At 40.7% G+C, this 12,968-nt stretch overlaps 1 protein-coding gene across 3 annotated transcripts in view; it reads right to left on the bottom strand.

Annotated features, from left to right (window-relative positions):
- The window catches only part of LOC131691737 (protein yippee-like), a 256,645-nt gene that overhangs the window by 62,478 nt on the left and 181,199 nt on the right, over positions 1–12,968 (bottom strand). The gene's annotated exons all lie outside the window — the stretch shown is intronic.

The following is a 12,968-nucleotide window of genomic DNA, read 5'->3' on the forward strand; positions in this document are numbered from 1 at the left end:
TCGTGATTTTTCATGAATTTTAGAACTATTTTTTGTGTGTAAATTTAATTAAATGTTCACGAGAATCTAATAAACTTTTGAAAAATAAATACTACAATGAAAAATGAATAATTTTTTACAAAAATTCATATGACATTCTCCTAATTCAATTTCAAACATATGTAATCATAGGTTGTGATAAGTTGTGTGCTGAAACGGATTAGGGACCATTCATAAATTACGTAACGCAAAAATTGCCCAAAATTGACTCCCCCCTCCCCCTATGTAACAAATTGTCACAAATTTTTCTATCCCCCCTCCCCTGTTACGTAACAAATTCCAAGAAAAAAAATTTTTTCTTCGGTGAAAACATGTTACGTAACAATCTAGTCAACACCCCCTCTCCCCTAAGTCACAACTTGTCACAACTTGTCGTACCCCCTCCCCCCCTAAAAGCGTTACATAATTTATGAATGGTCCCTTACCCCATAACCGCCCAGTTTATTTTTCATGCACAGTACAAAAAGTCGTTCGGTTTAAATTGAAATGGCCATTCAACTAAATATGTTTTGTACTCGAAATAGTTGTTTTAATAAGGAAAACTGTGAAAAATTTCAGTATGATCGGTATTAGGAATCAGTAGCGACTGGCACGTTCCCCATGTAGATCGGAGATTTGTGTCTTGCCAGGTTTGCCTTTTCATCATTTCCCTGATGGGAAGGATTGGGAAAGTGGTATGGTTGATAAGGAAAAAAACTACTCAGAATAATTAAAACAGAGCATTCTGCACCCCCGGAAGGATGCTGAATGATCTGCAGGTGCAGGTGCTGAACGCAATTGCATTACTGCAGAGCAATTATAAATGTCAATGTCAAATGATACGAAGTTCCGTAATTGGGTTCACAAATATTACACAAATAATACTCAGCACGCTGAATAGTAGCCATGTGATAATTGAGTTTGCAATGCCCTGTCAGTGAACTGACTAGCATACTGCAATTGTGCTTGGAAAATGCAGTAAATTCTTTGACATTTTCGGACGCACATCCAGCAGAGAAGTCATTGTTTTAACACAAGTTTGTAAGCTACGCCATTGGTTGACATGTTCGGATGCAGCCCAAGACCCGAGCAAAGTCCAACATCAAAATTACAGCAAATAGACAACATATTTTGATATCAAGCATCAAATTGAAATCTTATTTTGATATCAGTTTAAACTTTTTCAGATATGACATCATATTTTGATCTCACTTTGATGTGCTTACATTTTTAGAAAAAAATGTTTGTTTCTATTTCTGTGACAAACATCAAATTGATTCCTTATTTTGTTATCAATGAAATATTTCACCATCTCAATAAGTTTTCAATTTGCTTTCACTGATAGCATAAATAGTTTTCTGTTTGATGTCATAGTGCAATTTTTCTGCTTTCGATTTTGATCTTTTAACCGTTAAAACGACAAAAATTATAACAACCTGAGCAAGCATTCCCTACTACATCACAACATCAAGTTTAGTTCTCAATTTGTTATCAGACTTTGCACGGGGAGCGAATCTTGTGCTTTATCAAACCTATCGAAAGTGGTAGAACTGGTTCAGGACCAATGAAGTCATTCGCAGCGCCCGCTCTAGTCAATTCCGCCCATTCATTTCCAGTAATACCGAAATGACCAGGTATCCATAGAAGGTAGATAGCATTTGAAATGCTATGTTCTTCGACTTGAGTTCGACATGCGGTTATTCATTTCGATCTCGAATCTATCGAACTAAGTACTTTCGGGGCAGCCTGAACTTTCAGAGCAAAAGTAGATTCTGTTACAACAAATTCCTTGTTGAAGTGCCGATTGTACGCCTCACAGAATCGCAAAGATTTCTGCTTGGAATACGGTACAGTATCTACCAAGCGAATGAGATTGGTTTAATCTCATTTCACGACAATAGACTCCAGCACCAGCTCGACCCTTCAACAAATAACCGTCAGTATAACACACTACATATTCCTTAAGTTGTCGCTTCATCCAGCCAGACAGCCATTTATTCCGAGGAGGAATTCTCACATTGAAAGTTTTGAAAGGAAAACTACAAGTGAGTGTAAGGTCACTGGGAGCAAGTGTATACCCATCCTAAGTAACCAATTGGGACCACAGTTTTGTGTGAATAGTTGCACGATCTATTGGGTTACGGTTACAAAGCCTTAAGACGGAATGCGCAAGAAAGTGCATCTTGTTTCAGAAACACAAACATGACCTTATGTTAAAGAGTGCCTCTAGACCAGCAGTTGGTGTTGTCGAGAACGCACCAGTCATCGCCATCAAGGCCATCCTCTGAAGATGGTTTAACTTTGATAGGATTGTCATAACTTCTTCCTTCTACCACCAAACAAGGCATCCAGTATTGGTGTAACAATTGTTGTGTAGATCCACCCGTTTGCCAGTACTGGTCTAACAATTGTTGTGTAGTTCCACTAACTCGACGAAAGCTGGTGGGTTTGAGTCCCCAAGATTTGCCGAAAGCCGAAGGCCTTGCATACTTTCTTGATTCTGAAATCGATGTCCAATTAAGTTGTTAGTCAAGAACTGCCCCAGCGTACTAAACTTGATCTGCGACATCAATTTCAGAGTCAAAGAACAACAACGGACGAGCTCCGGTTGTAATCCTTCGTTGCGCGAAAAGCGCCATTGATGTTTGGTTTGGATTAACTGATAGTCCAACATGAAAACACTATTGCTCAGTAACACACAAGGCTTGTTGCATCAAATCAAAAAGTGTGTTAATGCAAATACCGGTGATCATTATATGAAAATCATCGACAAAACCATATGTCGGAAACCTACGGTAGCAGACAAAAGATTAAGTCGCCGATGAGCTCTAAGCTTGCATATATGATCCTTCCACGCTTTTCTAAACTTTCTCCCTTCAACTCCTTGCTCTCCCTTGAGTACTATGGCTCTAAATATTTAAAAATATACTTCACCTTCCAGTCCCTTGCTAATTAAATGCCGTAACAACTGTTGATAAATAGGGTAGTCCACAATTTTTTCAGTATCTGTCATAAGAGTACACTCAACACTTGGAAAACCTCGGGGAACAATGGAGAACTTGGACGATGGCTACATTCGATTATCCCGATAATATAAACGAAGCCTTGATTCAGGGGGATGGATGTGTATTGGGATTTCATTCGTGTAATGTTCCGGCTGATGTCCAACCACTACACGTTGGATGCGCATTTGCGTCGTATTAAGCATACCGAGAAGTCTGTGCGTTTGTGACGAGGACTATCACGCCAATGAGCACGTTTTCTGGGTGTGCACAGAAACCTTGTAGTGCCAACCAATACCAGAGTGTCACTATGCGACCATCATCGCCCTTACCACTAGGCCCGCATAAAACGAAACTGGAGCGAGAACGACCCGATAGTCTGACAACTTTTGAAGGATTCCCCGTGGGTCTGAAGAACTCGGTTCTCGACTTCTTACTAGCGTAAGGCTCATGTCGCTGATCTCCCGTATGTCCGAAAGTTGTAAGTTTTGCTCTTCTGTCCCGGTCATCATATAAGTCCCTGATACAACTGCTGCTACACCGATGTTGGAAATAGGCCCCTTTTTGAATATCTTGACCAAGCATAAGCCTCCGTTACAATAATCGAATTTATGTTCTGTATCCCTAGTTTTAAAAATAGCTGTATGTTTTTGCCTTTCTCAATAGAAAGGTATTGCAATTGCTCTGAAAACCGACTTTTTAACGGAGACCCGGAGGGCCGAGTGACATACACCATTCGATTCAGTTCGTCGAGTTCGGCAAATGTCTGTGTGTTCGTATGTACGTGTGTATGTATGTATGTGTGTGTGTATGTGTGTGTGTATGTGACCAAAAATGTCACTCATTTTTCTCAGAGATGGCTGAACCGATTTTGACAAACTTAGTCTCAAATGAAAGGTGCAACGTTCCCATAGGTTGCTATTGAATTTCTAATGGATCCGACTTCCGGTTCCGGAATTACAGGGTGATAAGTACGAACACGCAGAAAATGTCGATTTTAATAAATTCTGCAATGAATGTATAAAGGTGAAAATTTTTCCAAAATATGACCACAACTGCTTCGATTTGTAGTATTAGGTCACTAACATCCATTCAAAGTCTATTTGGCCACATTGGCCACCATCCTCGGTTCCGGAAGCCCCGGCGGAAGTATCTAAATTCAGAATAACAGTCACATCGGTTTCTCGGAGATGGCTGGACCGATTCGACTAAACTTGGCCTCAAATGAAAGATATTGCGTCCCCGTAAATGGCTATTTAATTTCATACCGATCCGACTTCCTAGGCTGTTCTAGGTCACCGACGGCCAACCAAACTTTCGTTGACTACATTGACCACCATAGACGGTTCCGGAAGTGCCCGGGAAAAGCGGCCATCTTTCAAAATTTACGAACTCACATCAGTTTCCTGGAAATGGTTGGGCCGATTTTCACAAACCTATTCCCAAATGATAGCTATAATATCCCCATAGATGTCTATAAAATTTCGTACGGATCGCTTATATGGTTCCGGAAATATAGACTAAACCGTCCGGTCACATATGAAATTCCCATATAAGGCGGAACTCAAATTTTTTTTCAAAGGGGGGACCTCATGAAATTTCAGAAATCGAATTCGTATATTTGATGCCAAACATCTTTAAAATGCATGAAACGTCGAGATTTTATGTTATCTCGAAAAAATTTTTTTTTTATAAAAATCGACTTTTTGGGACTTTGCCGATTTCGCACCTTTTTGCCTTTCTCATATAAAGAAAGGCTATTTCAATTCAATATTACCGTGGCTGTTTTTTTCTTTCGCAAAATTTTAGAACTCGAATGATTTCTTTTCTTGTATATAGTTGTCATGTCATGTAGAATAATATCTCCACGGATGTCTATAAAATTTCGTACGGATCGCTTATATGGTTCCAGAAATATAGACTAAACCGTCCGGTCACATATGAAATTCCCATATAAGCCGGAACTCAAATTTTTTTTCAAAGGGGGGACCTCATGAAATTTTAGAAATCGAATTCGTATTTTTGATGCCAAACATCTTTAAAATGCATGAAACGTCGAGATTTTATGTTATCTCAAAAAAAATTTTTTTTATAAAAATCGACTTTTTGGGACTGCCGATTTCGCACCTTTTTGCCTTTCTCATATAAAGAAAGGTTATGCAATCATTGTAAAAATCGACTTTTTAACCGAGGCCCGGAGGGCCGAGTGTCATACACCATTCGATTCAGTGCGTCGAGATCGGAAAATGTCTGTGTGTGTATGTATGTGTGTGTATGTGTGTGTGTCATTTAAACTCACACAATTTTCTCAGAGATGGCTGAACCAATTTTTGCAAACTTAGTTTCATCTGAAAGGTATAACGCTCCCATAAGCTGCTATTGAATTTTTAGTTGATCCGACTTCCGGTTCCGGAGTTACGGGTTGAAGAGTGCGGTCACACAGCAAATTCCCATATAAACTGGTACCACCATGATGTTCAAATGATGTAAAACATATTAAAATTGATGTAACATTACTCTAGTTTGCGGGTCTGGATCACTAATGATCAATCAAAGCAGCTTTGACCACATTGGCCACCTATGACGGTTCATGACGCCCCCGGGGAACCCGCCAAGTTCCTAAGCTAATATCTCACCCATTCCACAACGAATTCTCTACCGATTTTTACAAACTTGATTTCAAATGAAAGATACTCTAATGCCATTGACTGCTGCTGAGTTTCATTCGGTTTTGACTCTTGCTTTCGGAGTTACAGGGGTGTTAGTAAGGATACACTGGAATTTCCCATATAAATCGGTACAATCGTAATACCTCAGAGACCAAAAACTATTGAAATGGTCACCAAATTACTTCTAATCGCAGATCTAGATCACTGATTGCCAATCAAACATTCTTTGAATATATTGTCCACTATCGACGATTCCGGTAGTCCGGAATTCCGGGCATATTCCACAATTAAAGTCACATCGGTTCTTCGGTGATGACTGAACCGAAATTCTCAAACCAAGTCTCAAATGGAAGGCAAAATATGCAGTTGAGTATTGCGTCGCCGTCCCTCCCCCCGCCTTGCCCTTAAACCTCCCTCCTTCATCACTCCTCTCCTCTTGGACCACCCTCACGCCCGCATTTCCTTCATCCACCCCATATACCGAAATAAGATGAAGGATTTCTGACGCATCCTCCACTGTTCAAACCCATTCCACCAGCCTTTCCAAATTAAAATCACAAGAAGATAACATTGAACTCATGCTTATTAAGCTAATTAAATATTATTCTTTTGCCTTTCTTATATAGAAAGGTTATGCAATTGCTCCAAAAACCGACTTTCTAACCGAGGCCCGGAGGGTCGAGTCTCATATAACATTCGACTCAATTCGCCGAGATCGCAAAATATCTGTGTGTATGTATGTGTGTATGTATGTATGTATGTATGTATGTATGTATGTATGTATGTATGTATGTATGTATGTATGTATGTATGTATATATGTATGAATGTATGTGTGTGTATGTGCGGATTTGTTAACAAAATGTACACATCGGTTTCTCGGAGATGGCTGAACCGATTTTTACAAACTAAGATTCAAATGAAAGGTATAATATTCCCATAGGTTGCTATTGAATTTCATTTTCAACCGACATCTTATTCCGGATTACGAGTTGAAGAGTATGGTTACGAAACAAAATTTGTTGATTTGTCCACATCGGTTTCTCGGAATTTTCTGAACCGATTTTGACAAAATTGATTTTAAATGAAAGGTTCATCAGCTGCTGTTGAATTTTGTGTGGATCCGAGTTCTGGTTTCTGAATTACAGGGTGATACGTACGATCACGCAGCAAATCCCGATTCTAACGAATTCTGCGATGAATGTAAAAAGGTGAATTTTTTTTCCAAAATGTAAACACAACTGTTGAATTTGTAGATCTAGGTCCCCAAGAGTCATTCAAAGTCTCTTTGGCCACACTGGCCACCATCGACGGATCCTGAAGTATCCAAATTCAGAATAACGGTTATATTGGTTTCTCGAAAATGGCTAGACCGATTTGATCAACTTAGTCTCAAATGAAAGGTGTTGCGTCCCCAGAAACTGATATTAAATTTCATCTCCATCCGACTTCCGGCTCCGGAGTTACGGGTTGTGGAGTGCGATCACATAGAAAACTCCGATTCAAACCGATACCGCGATGAATGCAAAAACGTGCTCTTATATATACTTACCAAGTGTAATAAGAATGAAAGACATTTCCATAATGTTATATTGTACGAACCTGCTATTATATCATAGTTTAGAGAAATGAGAAAGGCACAATTGCACCGCTAGGTGGATTAAAACAGGTTTTTTTCATTGAAACTATTCTTCCCCATCTTGTATATCAAACTGGATTCATTGTTTTAAAATAAGGGGCCATCCATATACCACGTGGACAATTATGTGGTGGGTAGGGGGTACGAAAAAGTCCACGCTTGTCCATGGAGAGGGAGGTAAGGGTATAGAAATAGGTCATAAAACAAATTTGCATCAATGGCATAAGCGTTTGATGTTTTCCTTCAAATTATCACAAAACTGTGCAACTCTTAAAGCTCCTAGCAGCATAGTATGTGCATGCCACAAACTCAGTGGAAATCAACACCGAGCAAAATGTTGCTCTCAGAAATACTAGATTCAATCTTCTATATGCACACCTAGAAAAAAAAATCGTGTAAATTTACTCCCACTTAAGAGTTCAGGGAACTCTAACTGGGAGCTGAATGACTCAAGGGAACAGGAGCTCAATAGCTCATGGAATCAGCATTAAAATGGCTCACTGGGACGAGAGCTAAATGGTGACGTGATAGATGGAGACAAAAAGCAAAAGAAGAGTCGAGAGTTAAATCAAAGCGCAAAAGGTCGAACCATTTCATGGACCAAGTGAGGCTCCGAGATAGAGCAGAAAAAAGAGATGCGACGAAAATACAACCACCAAAGTTAAAGCGAATCCTATTTGTAAGAAATGTAAAAAGTTATTTCCTTTAATTTTACTAGTTGGAAAAATATATGTATTAGATAACTACATAGTGGAACTATGTATGACTTTCAACTATACAAATAACATGTAGTAATCTGACCAAAACTAAATCGTGAAAGAATGTGTTTCACTGTACTCCCTTTCCACTACTTGACCATCAGACGAATGAAAATGAATCAGCCTTATTCGGCTATGTTAAAGATAATATTATTTTCATTCTGAATGAGTAACTAAAACGTAATCAAATCTATTTCGTTGTGTGAGGCTACAATTTTATATAAGAAAAAGCTTTTTCTCAACGGTATGATACTGCTAAGAAATTTAAAATTTATAACATCAGAACTATTTGAACAATTTTTTCAGACATCGTATCCGAGAATTATTTCACATTAATTTTAGCTCCAGTTCAAGTGGTTGCTTCTTCTAGAAAAAATAGTGGTAATAAAACTTGTTTCAAACCGAACCGGTCGAAGAGCTCCGCATGTTTCTCACCAATCCGGGCCCGACTGAGCGTGTACAACCGGCGTCAGGTTGATTCGGCCAAGGTCGTTAACCGACTCTTGATTGAGATCGCGTTGTTTCACCTGTGTGTACGAATTATATGTATACGTGCAGTGTAATTTTATTTCTGCTGTCTACCACTACGGAACTCGCTTCCGTGGTCAGCAAAGTTTTGATCAGCTGCCTTCTTTGTCTTCGTATTTGTTTTTTTTTGTTAATTTTGTATTACATGCTTGGATGGATCGAACCGGTATCCAAAAACATGACGTACATATACATGTAATGATGATAATGTCTTTCATCTAGTTGTAACAGTGGCGAATGCAGGGGAAGGGTCCTGGAACCCCCCTCCGAAAATGTTTAGCGCTTTGAGAATTTTTAAATTATTTGCTATTTTAAAGTCGTTTAAAACTCATAATCATTCTAAACCCGATTCGACAATCAAAACTGTTTTGAATTCATTGATGTTTTTACATATGTACATGTACATATCACTATCGAAATTTCAAACCTCCTTCGATTTATTTCTGGATCCGACCCTGAGTTGTAGAACAATGCATATTAGTTAGGGATAGCTTTTGCTCTATTTGTTGATTGTTCAATAGCACTCGAACAGGTGTTGATACATACATTAAATATTGAAAAAAAAATACATAGGGTCAAGTGCCTATTTTCACCACATTAAGGAGGGTGCCTCACTAGCTTATTAATAACTCTGCCTACAATCAATCGAATGCGTACAAAATTACATCAGCAGCTTTGCTTCGTTGTTAAGAACTAAAATAATAACACAAATGCCCTAAAAACGGTGAAATTCTCGTGTTGGAGCGCAACAAAAACTCGAATCAGGTGCCCATGTTGTTGCGCTACCATTTGACTGAATGCGTTGAGCAAAGATGTCAGACGCTGCTCTAACTAACGGCCACATAACATTCGGAATGGAAGCATAAAAAACAAAAAAATAGTAAGAAATCAGCAATGTATTTTATTCGAGACTCGATTGAATCAAGCCCGAAGCGCTTAACTCGCAACAAACCTTGAAGTTTGTGTTAAAATATTGACAACAAACAAGTTTCGCAAATGAGGGTGATTGGTATGACCAGCGTGAAAACTTCAGACAGCTGTAGCCTGCATTTTCTGCCACTGGCAACAATTAACTTTATAATATATATATATATATATATATATATATATATATATATATATATATATATATATATATATATATATATATATATATATATATATATATATATATATATATATATATATATATATATATATATATATATATATATATATATATATATATATATATATATATATATATATATATATATATATATATATATATATATATATATATATATATATATATATATATATATATATATATATAGAGTCTGCGTGGCCATTGTTTACGAGACTTGTTTTGTGTCCACTTCAGTGTAAAAATGGCTTTCCATAAATCGCGCTAAGCTACGACGAACCGCAACAGTTCGACTCCATAACCAACCAAAAGACAGATATGAGAGACAGCCGAGAATGATTCAATCGCGAAAGTTTATTCATCTTTGTCCGCTTGCTTCTATTCCCAGAACACATTTTCCCAATGTAAGTAACCGTCAGAGTGTCCGTAAAAGCGAGTTCTGACCTTCCAACACATTGCTGTGGTAAACAGAACAACGCGGCTAGTCATGTGTGTGCTTTCAAGAATCATTCGTTTCCCCGCGGAAAGCGGGATAGCGATTCTATCCAATTTATTACTGTTCTGCTCGCAAATACGAACATTCCATAACTAACTTAGTTATAAATTTTGTGTTATTCACGCGCAAAGATGGTTTTAAGCAATTTACTCCTTCATGGAGAAAAGTCAATTTTACCAAGATTGTTCTCCACTAAGGAGAAATATAGCATAGGGAGTGGGCGCAGCGTATTGGTAAATCGATTGCCTTGTACGCAGCGCACCTGGGTTCGAGTCCCGACCCCGCACATAGGGTTAGAAATTTTTCCTAAGAGATTTTTCTAACCTGAAGAGGCGAATGACCTTAAGGTTAAAACCTCTATAATTGAAATAAAAAAAAAAAAAAAAAAAAATATAGCATAATGCATCATGAATTGACTTGCTAAGCCAAACCAAATGTTTCGATTTCATTAGTACTTATTAGCCTAAAATAAGCTCCTTTTTGCCTTTCTCAATAAAAAGGTATAGCAATTGCTCTGAAAACATACTTTTTAACGGAGGCCCGGAGGCCCGAGTGACATATACCATTCGATTCAGTTCGTCGAGTTCGTGCGTGTGTATGTATGTTTTTTTTAGAGAGCAGTAAAAAAAATTTCAGGAAAACCCTGATACCTGAAGGAAAATGTACAAAAACCCCAATGTCTCAGGGAACGGGTTTGGGCTGCCATCACCCGACCCGCTAAAAAACCACTGCTCGTGCCCAGAACCTGATTCCTCCCCGGTACTACCTTGCGGCATTACTTCGGGGAGGGGTTTTTATGTGCATAGCACACACTCTAATTCAACTACTTACTAGTTCGTTTCTTCCGCAGGGTTACAGCCCCACTCCTCTACACACCACCAATTCTCTACCATCCACACAGACTGGCAAGTTCTGCATGGCAGTCGGAAAGCTGGCTGTGAGTCGAGGCTTAGTACTCCTCCCCTACGAATACAGTCTGGGCGGAAAACTTCAGACTGTCGAATTCACCGAGCCCTTCGGCTCCCTTATGCCAGTTAGCACCGTAACTCCCTTCTCGCACCATTCAGCGCCGTTTACTCGTTGAGCACCAGACTTGTTCGCGAACTACTTGGTCTAGTCCCCGACGAAGGACCTAGCCTACTCCGACGGAGAATTCCCCGGCGACAGAAGTTCTCCCGAAACCGAGCCAACCAACCAGATGTCGAGGTCAGTTCGGCGATTTCGGTGAAGCAGGGCGTCCGGTTCGCTGATGCCCCGACGACCTGCGACTGGTGGTATTTCGTCGCGGTCTACTCAGTCTAGTCTTCGGCGGTGGATCTAGCTTACGCCGACGGAAAGTTCCCCGGCGAAGGAGGCTCTCCCGATACCGATTCTTCTTTTGTTTTAGCACCACAATTTCTTGAGCCCTTTGACTTCCTCTCGTTCCGTTTCGCTCTACTTTCCCGATGAGCCATTCAGCTCCCGCCCTCACTTGTTCGCGAACTACTCAGTCTAGTCCCCAACAATGGATCTAGCCTATTCTCCTGCAACCGAGCGGTAGATTTCTCCTGATTCCGATGTTCGTTTTTGTGAGCCATTTAGCTCTCCGCGTCGTCCCGATCTACTCGATCTAGTCCCCGGCGGTGGATCTAGCCTACTCAACGGACCATACAGTAGGTGCTGAGGTCTATTCGGCGATTCCGGTTGGAGCGTAACTTCCAGTTCACCAGCGTCCCAACGACCCACTGCTAGCTCTGCGACGGGGTCTACTCGGTCTAATTCCCGACGGTGGATCTAGCCTACTCACGAGCTACCCGGTAGGATGTCGCGGTCGGTTTAGCGATTTCGGTGAAGCTTGACGTCCGGTTCCCAGGCTCCCCGACGACCCAACTCGGTGCTACATCACGTACTACTCAACTGGTCCCCGGCGGTGGACCTAGACTACACAGTTGGAGAGTTCCCCGGCGGCGGAATTTCTCTCGAAACCCGATTTGCGACTTCTTGCTGGTCTCTTCGCCACTTCCTCTGCAGCTCGGAGAGTATGCTCGAGACCACTCTGTTGACAGCGTCTCAGGTATGTTCGTCACGGCACATCTCTTCGACGATATTGTCCACTGTCATACCAGGTATACCCCTACGAACTTCTTCGAATCTAGGGCATTCGAAGACCACGTGTTCCGGTGTCTCTTGCACAGTCGCACACTCCGGGCAAAGGGGTGACGAAGCATGTCCAAACCGATGCAAGTACTTCCGGAAGCATCCGTGCCCGGACAAAAACTGCGTCAAATGGAAGTTCACCTCTCCATGCTTCCTATGTACCCAGGCCGATACATTTGGGATGAGTCGGTGGGTCCACCTTCCTTTCTCCGCGTTGTCCCACTCCTGTTGCCATTTAGCCAACGAGTCCGCTCGAACCAGTCTCCTAGCGTTACGTGCAATTCTCCGCTGATAGCATTCCACGTCCTCCGCCAGGGTAATGCAGATGGAGATCATCCCGGCGATAACGTATACTGCCTCCGACGATATTGTTCTGTAGGCACTCGCGACTCGTACGGCCATCAGTCGGAATGTCCTGTTTAGCTTTTCACGGTTCCGCTTGGTTTTCAGCGCAGCACTCCAGGCAGGAACTCCGTATCGATGACGAAACAGTAGATAGCAGACGTCTCGTGCTGCTTCTCGGACCGCCTACGTTTGGAATGATTCTCGCTATTGCGTTCGTTGCCTTCGCCGACTTTTCACAGGCGTAATCAACGT

The sequence above is a fragment of the Topomyia yanbarensis genome, chromosome 3 (assembly GCF_030247195.1).
Source record: "Topomyia yanbarensis strain Yona2022 chromosome 3, ASM3024719v1, whole genome shotgun sequence".
Lineage (NCBI taxonomy): Eukaryota > Metazoa > Arthropoda > Insecta > Diptera > Culicidae > Topomyia > Topomyia yanbarensis.